Source organism: Salvia hispanica, chromosome 4 (genome assembly GCF_029641045.1).
Source record: "Salvia hispanica isolate PSC_SH4W2 chromosome 4, Shi_PSC_v1, whole genome shotgun sequence".
Taxonomy (NCBI): domain Eukaryota; kingdom Viridiplantae; phylum Streptophyta; class Magnoliopsida; order Lamiales; family Lamiaceae; genus Salvia; species Salvia hispanica.
In genome coordinates this window covers 2,776,309-2,786,459 of record NC_142695.1, presented here as the reverse complement: position 1 = coordinate 2,786,459, position 10,151 = coordinate 2,776,309, and the positions used below count along the sequence as shown (strand labels likewise).

General features: G+C 33.5%; 2 non-coding genes and 1 pseudogene across 2 annotated transcripts; 2 read left to right on the top strand and 1 right to left on the bottom strand.

Annotated features, from left to right (window-relative positions):
* Nucleotides 1-787: 787 nt before the first annotated feature.
* LOC125197024 (auxin-binding protein ABP20-like) lies at nucleotides 788-1,520 on the bottom strand (annotated as a pseudogene).
* A 7,195-nt stretch (nucleotides 1,521-8,715) lies between these two features.
* LOC125197633 (small nucleolar RNA Z107/R87) lies at nucleotides 8,716-8,820 on the top strand. The gene has a single exon (XR_007172166.1). It is a non-coding gene; the product is annotated as a small nucleolar RNA Z107/R87 (small nucleolar RNA).
* A 102-nt stretch (nucleotides 8,821-8,922) lies between these two features.
* LOC125197573 (small nucleolar RNA R30/Z108) lies at nucleotides 8,923-9,019 on the top strand. The gene has a single exon (XR_007172110.1). It is a non-coding gene; the product is annotated as a small nucleolar RNA R30/Z108 (small nucleolar RNA).
* Nucleotides 9,020-10,151: the final 1,132 nt, after the last annotated feature.

Here is a 10,151-nt window from a genome sequence, read left to right as displayed (position 1 = left end):
TCTCACCATAATAAAGTAAAGCCCATCATATATTTTTATTTTGAATTGAGATTTAATTCGAACTGGTGTTCCATAATTTTTTTCTTAATTTGTAGAAAAAGAAAAATTACACCTTTCTTTCCTAATGTATTTCTAGGTTTGTGTTGAAATGAAAACTCCTCTTAAAGCGACACCGTGACACCACATATACAAAAATATTATAAACGCTACATTGTTGTATAGCGTGTTGAATATTGCTAGCCGAGAAAAATTAAGTACTGTATAGTGTACAATATATTGCTAGCCGTCTTTTTCATATTTTTTTTTGCCACATGGCAGCTTATTTTTCGTACATGTGTACAAATGATTTGGCAAGGAATGATGGTATGATGTTATTTTAAGAGGTGGTGACACCCTAACAGTCCTGTGTTTATAACTAAGCATTGAGTGTTGATATACATTTTGTAAAGAAGCTATATGCAATTTATTGCGTGAAAAATAGGATACATGTTATACCAATGAAGTTTTATATGTACATGTTTATTTTAAAGCACACCACAATTATTATTTAATTCAGTTATAGCCAAGATACTGTTTGTCTCTTAAGATAGAACTTTTTTTTTCCATTTTGGCAAGCTCGTAAAATCATTCATTTTTCCATTTGTAGACACTACTACTCAACAATATATTATCCTCGACATATCAGATTAATTCACCTTTCTATCTTTGTTACTTCATTACTTTAAGCGTGAAATGTCTAGCTCTGTCAGTTATCGAAAACTGTGATGGAAAAATTAGAACTATGACGAACAAATGAACACACAACTAATCACAAAACGAACACTCAAATTCAAAACACAATGCAGAAGAAACTCACAAACCCTAGCAACAATCCACTCAATTGGTCCCACCAAGCACACCTTTCAGCTTCTTAATCTGCGCCACGTCGAGGAACGTCGTCTTCGCGACGATCTCCGTGGGCAGATCGTTCTTGAAAAGCGCGTAATCCGTGAGCTGCAGCCCCGGATTCTGCGCCCCGAAGCTCACGAACGCCACCGCGTTTCCTCTCCCGGAGTTGAACTGGAAGTGGAGGAGCCCCTGCGGGAAGACCATGAGGTCGCCCCTGCTGAGGGTTTTGCGGTAGACGGCGTTGCCGAAGGAGGAGATGAAGCCGGCGGTGATGGTGCCCTGGGCCACCAGGAGGAGCTCGGACCCGGCCGGGTGGGTGTGGAGGGGGATCACGCCGCCCGGGGCGAGGTCGAGGCGGGCGACGGAGATCCCGAGGCCGTTGACGCCCGGGAACTGGGCGTCGAAGGCGGGGGTATGATGTTGGTGGTGTTGCCCCGGGCCGCGAGGGCGCTGGAGGCGAAGTCCTTCTCGGTGACGGACTTCTTGCAGGGGTAGCCGGCGGGGGTGGCCGGGAGGGCGAGGTCCGCCACGCAGAAGTCCTGGACCAGGGCTTCTGAGGTGGCGGCTGCGAGGACGAGGACGAGGTGGTGGAGGTGCATTGTGGCTTTTTTCTTTTCTTGTTGTTTTGGGGGAGTGTGGGAGGTTTGGGAGGTTGATGGGGTGTTTATAGGGTTTTGGGGGGATTTAGATAGAATGTGTGGGGATGGATGGATTCCTATAGGTTGAGAGAGGGTGAATGGGGGATATTTTGTTACGGTAAATTGTCGTAAAAATCATGAATTTGAGTCAAATTCCGGTCCAATTTTGAAAATCAGTTGTAAGAATTACTATAAATTTTAACAATTTTCTCAGTTTTTCCTCGAATATGATTCAGGTGGAATGGTACCTAATGTGATATCTGACAAATTTAACGAGGAAACACCACTTATGAATTTATCATTTTTCTCAACACACATGGCAAATAACTCAACTATGTCATGAGTTGAAACACATGTGCGCCAAATCAAGAATATATTACGAAACCGGATTAATTTGCCATTGAAAATTGAGTAAAATGATAAAATTCATGTTTTCATAGTCGCGAGATGAATTTTAGTAAAATTCATGCTTTCTTAGGCAATTTGCCCATTTTGCTATGCGGCTGTTATAGATCTAACAAGAAAATCTTCACAAAATATGGTTATTACAAAAGAAAAGAGAGCTAATTTGATTTATAAATTTTATATTTATTGCTCTATACTTGGTCTATAAACTTTATATCTATTGCTTTACACAAATGATGTGAGACAAGTTTCTTAGGAATAATTTTATTGGACAAGAAAGAGAGGGGCAAAGAGAAGATATTTTGCCATGCAGCTGGTGATTGCTATCCAGTGAGGGAGAAGAAGACGAGAGGGTATGGGGTGTGATGCATGTGATCTTCACAACAATACAAACAACCTCTTTTGCTATGTGTGATTCAACATTTCCGTGGAAAATTCAACATTTCTTTCTTGAGTTTTCATCACTGCATTTTGGAATGTGGTTATTGATTGTATTTATTTTGGGCTGGGTAACGTATGCGACGACAATGAAACTTCTACCAGTATAAACTTTGTGTCCGGTGATGACGACGACGGACAAATAGTTGGTAAGACATTTCATCTTCGACCTCGAATTTTCAAGTTAATGTAGAATATAACAAAGAAAACTGTTGATCATAACAGTACTATTAAGTGTTCCGTGTATTGACATACTTATATCACAATCAAATTGTACAATGACAATTTTGGAAGTAAATTAAACTTAGAAATGTAAATATACACATACATTGGTCACATCATATCTCTTCTTGTTGAACATAAAAACGATATAATCAAATTATACAAATTAATAAATTACTATATTGTCCATGAAATAAAGTCTCAAATAAATTCTCACTTTAATATGGAATATTAGTTTAATCTATACATATATAAAAGGCGAGTTTTTGCCTTAATTTGAATATTTATAAATTCTGGGCATGAATTGAAATATTTACAAGTTTTGAATTATATTTTGAATATTTATGAGACATGGAATCTATTTTAGCACTCAGGTTATAAATTTTGACCGTTTCTTTAATTATTGTTGAATTGTGAAATGAATCAATAAAAATTGTGTTTAATACTCCTGCACATTTTAACCGTTTGTTTAATCATTGGTCAATACCTTATATCAACAGTTTTATGTACAGAAAACTTAATAATCATGTAAGAGCTAATAAATGAGTAACCGTAGGTTACAAATATTAAAATAGAATAATGAGAATTTAACAAATTTTCAAGACTACTATACCATAATTCAAAATATAATTCACACATAATTGACGTTCCACATTTGTAACATCTGTAATCTTAATTTTATAATTTATGATGTTTTAATATCATGATCTCTCATGTCCTAATTTTATGCTTATAAAAGGCATAGAGTTGTGGATAAATTATACACCAACAGCATCACCATTCTATATCAAGCTCTAAACATTATTGTACACTTTAGGAATATTGTATTGCTTGATTTTTGGAGCCCCATCAAGTTCATCGTTGCCTAGCAGATTTGAGATGTTATATACGTTAGTAGGAAGTTGTTTCATCTTTGGGGATACTACGTCAATACGAGAGAAGTAATTGTGATGTAATTTGTCTTGCAGAAATGAGGTTTATCTCAACTATACTTATAGTTCGGTTTATTTGATAACTTTCATTATAATTTACATTTCAATTATTGTTGTTTTTTTTTTAATTATAATAGTTAGAGTACCGCATGTATATGGTTCGAGAATTTTATTCCTATATTTCTAACAATTCTTAGAGAGGAAGAATTGTAACAACTTTAACTCGAAACATGCATATTATTTATCTTCATATTTACTCAATATATTATTTTTTGTATATTAATTACTAGCGTTATAATATAAATTCATGTATATGTATATTTGTAATAACCTAGAAAATCAAGTTGATCAAACAATTAGTTTTTCAAACAAAATAAAATAGTGCGTTACCAAATTTTATATGGTTTATCTATAGGCAATCATGTTGAGTAAAATATTATAATTAATATATATTAGGTATATTTTTGTATAGTAATCATTTGAATTTTTTTTATGGTTATAATTTTGACGTCTTGAATATTATGAGTTATCAATTTATTATTTTGTTAAAAGTGTGATTTACACTTTTTTTGGTAGAGAGATATGAATGATTGCTTTAAACATATTTTTCAAAAGTATCAATACTTGATCGTTATCCAAATAATTATGTTTGTCTTGATTCCCTTTTAATTTGTTTAATATTATGTCTTGAGGTGCAAAATGAATTGAGTATATATTTATTGAATTGTTATTATATAATATATTTTTCTATTTCTATATCTTATATAGTTATACTGTTTTTCATTTTGATTAATCAATTAGGTATTTGAAATCGTATGACGAAAAAATATTCCGTCGTGCATCGCACGTGGGTTAAAACTAGTGAGTAATAAAATACGAGTGAAATGAATCGGTAAAATATCAATATGTTACTAGTAAAAGCAAATAAGACATGTAATGACGAACATTACAAAATGATAAAATGAGATTTTACATTGTAGACTGGGGGATGTAGAATTCATGACCATTACACATATACGCCTTAATTGTAACATCTCGGAATTTAGAACTCTAATTTTAGAGCCCTAGAATTAATTGTTGATGACGTGGAATCGAGAATGCATTTATTTCATGTGATGATATGGTCGAGTTGAGTCTAGGGTTTGCGTTGAAAGTTTGAAAAGTCAAACTTATTGATTTAGTGATGTGACATATGTGATTAATTAATTTATGGGGTGAATTATTTGTTTAAGGGTGAGTGAGAATATTAGAGAAAATTTCCATAAATACTTGCCACCCAATTCTGGTAATTTTCGAACCCTAGACCCCCTTTGAAGAGAAATTCTATTTCTTCCGGATTTAATTTAATCCTTGGGATATTTACCCAAATTAAAATCCAAGACCCAATTATTTCCTTATTTTAAAAGAGGAAAAATCGAGCCCCTTATTTTCCTAGGTGATTTTCGAAAATCACCCATGTAGGGAAGGAAATATTATTTTGCTTATTTAATTGATCCCTTATTTGATTTCCTTCCATACCTAGAATTTAATTATTCTACCAAATCTTTCCATACCTCAAGAGATCTTGCCTTACCTTATTCTAGTCAATATTTAAAAATCCATGCCTTATTTAAAAGGCATAGGAGACGCCACTTTTCACTCCAAATTGGGAGAATTCTTATTTTTATTTTGCTCCGTGATATTTTATTCTACTCCGTAAAATATACCAAAACAAAATCTTGGCCATCCTAGAAGCATAATTTTCGAAAACTAGGAGATTTGCCCTAGGATCTATTTTTGTTAATTCTTCTTCCCTACTTCACAATATTTATTTATTTAATTGTGGAGAATGAGATCTTACCAAATATTCTATTCTAATTACCTAAAGATCTTGTTGGACTCTATAAATAAGAACCAAAACCCCTAACCCTAGCCCCACATTTTCGAAAATCCCCCACCCTCACTCTCTCAATTTTTCTTCTACGTTACTCCATTAATCCTTCATCTTTTGAGAAGAAATTGAAGTTTAATTCGAGGGTATTGAAGAACCGAGTCTCTACTTTGTTTCTACCGATCGTTTTTCTCTAAAAAGGTATTTTGTTTATGAGTTCTTATCACTATTCTTCTTCTTCTTCTTTTTCTTTTTCTTCTAACCGATTAATCGGTCTTCTCGAACCCTCATGCATCTTGGTTGAGTAAAAGTGGGATAAAAGGGATGTGGGAATATGTTCATATGTGTGTGTGCCGTGTGTGTGTGTGTGTCGTGTGGTGTGTGTGTTGTGTCGTGTAGAGTGTGTTTGATGGTTAAATATTTGCGTGTGATAAACATGATCTTGATTGATTAGTAACGATAAGATAAATCGGTGGGAAAAGGGAAAAGTCTTGAGGCATGCATGAGTAAGAGTAGTATTGAACCTAATTTGTGATATGTGCCTATGTGATTAAAAGGTGAAACTTTGGTTGCGAAGCCGGATAACGGAAAAGCGAAACTACTTGAAAACTAAGCAGTCGAGGTGGGCTTTACTCTTAAAACTCTCTTTTATTTTTGTCAAAAAATATTGATTGGTGTTATAAGGGTGGTTTAACTGTTATGCCATGCCTATGTCTGTTTTATTGTGATATTGTGCGCCTGATGCCTAGTTTGTGAGTTCGCTCCATTGGGCTAGGGCTATGGATATGTTTATACGAATTCGGGTCTGAGTATGGGCCGCAAGCCCTACCAGGCTATGTACACGAGGGGATCGGGAGCCGTCCTTGCTAGTCGGCCGGTCTCGTGGGCGAAAAGTGTGGCCACACTTTCGTCGCACCATGGAATGATTGTGATTGTTATTTTGATGAGGAAAATGGGGAGTTATTTTGACTGACCAGTCTATGGAAAATATATTTTTGTGATACTCGTGATATATCTCTTATAACTGCTTAAAACTCGAGATCACTTGGTAAGGGTGGCATAACTTATAAAATGTTTTGGCAACGAGCTCACTGAGTATTTCAAAATACTCAGCCCTGCATGTGCTTTCCTTATGTGCAGGTTGAATGATGACGAGCGGTGGCGGGTGTTGAGCAGATTAATTAATTAATATGGATATGTTGAACTTCAAGCGTAGTTGTGTCTTCATACATAGCTATACTTCTCTTGGTCGCTTTCCGCTGAATTTTGATACACTTTAGAATTTCTTTTGGAATATCTGCATCTTGCCTTCGGTTTGAGGCCTTAGCCTTTTCTTGTGACTTTGTCTTGGATACTATGTCGTACTCTTAAGATATTTTGATCGTCATTTATGATATCTTTCTTCCTTTAAACTTTTAGGTTAAGTTGTTGCATTAAATACTCTGATATTTCTTTCAAATTCTTTTGGTCAGCACTCTTTAAATGAAACCCTAGCCTATGTTTACTTCTCTAGAGTCGGTTTTGGGTAGCAGCCGCCGCATTTATTGTACCCTAGGAGGGCGGGCTGTTACATTAATCGATTAATTAATTGTTGTGCTATATAGATTTTGTTGAAATCTTATGTGTTGTAGCCAAAATTATAACCTCCATTTTTAGAATCCTTATTATTTTGAGAATACATTCAACCTATAAATTAAATAAACGTGGTACTTTTTCGCTTCGAATTTTTTATCATCTACGAATATATGCGAGCATTGGGTGGTCCTCGATATATAAAAAGTGAAGATATGAGAATTGAAAAGGGGACAATTTTGTTTTGGTAAGGTAAATCATCATAAAGGCAACGTGTGGAGCTTATTGCTTCCCTATCTTCTATGGCATCTCAGATTAATTGTACAATACAAAAAAAAAAAGTTTCTGTTTATGGAAGTTTATGTATGTCTGTATGTGTCAAGTACTATTATTGGAAGCTTTCATTTGTTGAAAGACCAAAATTGGAATGAAGGGGAGTTTTTTTTTAAAAATTATATGATATGTATATATGCATAATATTATTAGTTAAATTATTATACCTAAAAGATTAGTACATCACATACAATTTTATCATTTGAGTAATGCCTCATTGGAACCTATATGTCTTTTATTTGATTTTGGAGCTTGGGTACCCATTTCTATCTCATTTTAAAAAGAATTAATACTAGTCATCATTTACTCATTTTTAACCATCGATTTATTGATTTTGGAGCTTTGGTTCCCATTTTTATCTCACTTTTAAAAGAACTAATAATAGTTCATGATTTACTCATCCGATCGTGATAATTTGAACCATCGACTTATTAATTTTGGAGACTGGTACCCATTTTTATCTCATTTTGTAAAGAATTAGTAATTGTCCATCACCTACTCGTCTGATTGTTTGAACCGTAAGACTTATACTCCCTCTGTCCCTAAAAAAACTAACAAAGTTTTAATATACAACTGGAAAAGTACGAAAAAGATAGGAAAAAATAAGAAAGACGGAGAAAAGATAGCGAAAGTAGTGTTTATGGATTGTGGAATGCATATTATTAGTAGTTCAAACTTTTCTTATTTAGACTTTGTTTAATTTTAGGGGACTTCTCAAAATGAAAAAATTTAGTCTATTTTGGAGGATGGAGGGAGTACTAGTTAGGAGAAAACTATTTTCTTGGATGGGGAATATACTACTCCCTCCGTTCCATAGTAATAGAGTCATTTTGTCATTTTGGTACGTTCCATAGTAATAGAGTCATTTCCATTTTCAGTAAAAGTTAACACATTTTTCCAAACCTACTTTACTCTCTTTTACTTTATTCTCTCTTCGTCTCTCTGCATTTTCATTCTCCACTTTATTCTCCCTTTATTTAATTCACCTAACACAATTTTTTTCTTAATCTCCGTGCCGAAAAAAAACACTTTCATTACTATGGAACGGAGGGAGTGTATATACTCCATGAGATAGTGTTTTTGTCATCATTTGTGGAGTACTATATAAAATAATTTTATTCTTCAAAACCCATTAAGGTTAGGCCCAAACCTTAAATAACAAAGGCCCAAAGTGGTTCCAAATTTTGATTCATTATAATCAAATGGACTCTTCAATCAGTTAATATATCCGAATTATTTGGGCTTGAAGCCCAACAATTAAGAAACGAAACCCTAGATCATCCCTATATATACCTGCAAATCAATCCACCATTTCATAAATCGAATCACTCTCTACTCCCTCTTTAGCTCTTCATAATTCATATTCCATCGCCTTCATTTTTTTCAATTTCCGATTTGTTCCCTCCTAAAATAGTGAAATCGCTGTGATGACTCGGAAATTCAAGCTCAACAGACCGGATTGCTGGTCTCTCTACACAGAGATGTTGCTAGCATGTCGATAATCCCGCTGAACTGAGCGATTCTCTCCTTTTTCCGCTTTAGATCCATTTCATTTTCAATTTTTTCGCTTTTTTCAATCTGAAAATACATCTAATTTTGAAAATTTTGATGCTGTTTTGGTGGATTTGTTTACTGTGAGGATACGAAGCTCCCTCTTCTGAAATTATTTGAGGACGCTTGCCGGCAGAATCGAACCAATTTATATCGCCACCACTGAGTGAACGAATCCATTCCTTAATTTTTTTTTCAATTTTGAAATATGTTTTATTAAATTTGTTGAATTTATTTTGTTTTGATGATTGTGATGAAGCAAAATTTAATATCCAACACTTGGACCGATGGGGAGGAGATCTCATCTCATCTCTAGTGATGCACTAATTTGCTACTGAATCGTCTCTAATTTAACTGAATATATTATTTTTCTTGTATTATTGATTTGAGTGTATTTAACAAAATTGAAATTAGAATGAAAAATGATTTTGGCAATCATCAGTTAAGACTTAATAATTGGAATCATTTGTTGGATTATTTCAATTTATGTAAAATTAAACTTTCTTCATATATTCATGTGATTTTGAATGTCAAACCTTGATTAGAGAATTATTGTATCCAATTGAATGTCCAAATTCGTATTATAGTATTATAATCTATGTTATCCGCCCAATTAAAAAGGAGTTGAGTTTCACAAAATAAAAAATAATATGAAAAACGAATACACAAGCTGTACAAATTGTATACAAATTAATTGATCAAACAAGTTAATGACCTGCTGGATTGAATAGATTAGATTGATTAGGGGTGTCAACATGGAGGTCGGGTACTTGAAATATTGGATAATTAGATATCTGGTTTTTTGAGTATAAGATTTTTGAATTATCGGGTATCGGGTTACTTGATATATGTGATTAGGTATACCCAAATTACTTGATTTTTTTAATTTATAAATTAAATATTTATTCTTTTATTTTAAAAAATTAAATAATTAAATATACTCCTAAAATCCTCACTCTTAAGTCATATATAGGATTAATGTTTGAATTTCTAATGTTTATTATGGATGAATAATGAATATTATAACTTATGAATTTTTAATTTTTTTTAAAATTTTTTCAAAAAGAATATAAACTTGGGATTGGATACCTGATTTATCGGGATTGGTTATCCGAGTTGGGTATTTGGGTACCCGTAATTATTTTCAGATCGGTTATCGCGTATTAGATTTTGGGAAATTCAGGATTAGGTATCTGAAATTTTTGAATCAGTTATCCGCAGATACCCGATTTAACAGGTCTAATTGATTATGAAATATTGATTATATCGATCATACAAAATATATAAAAATTTGATTGCGAT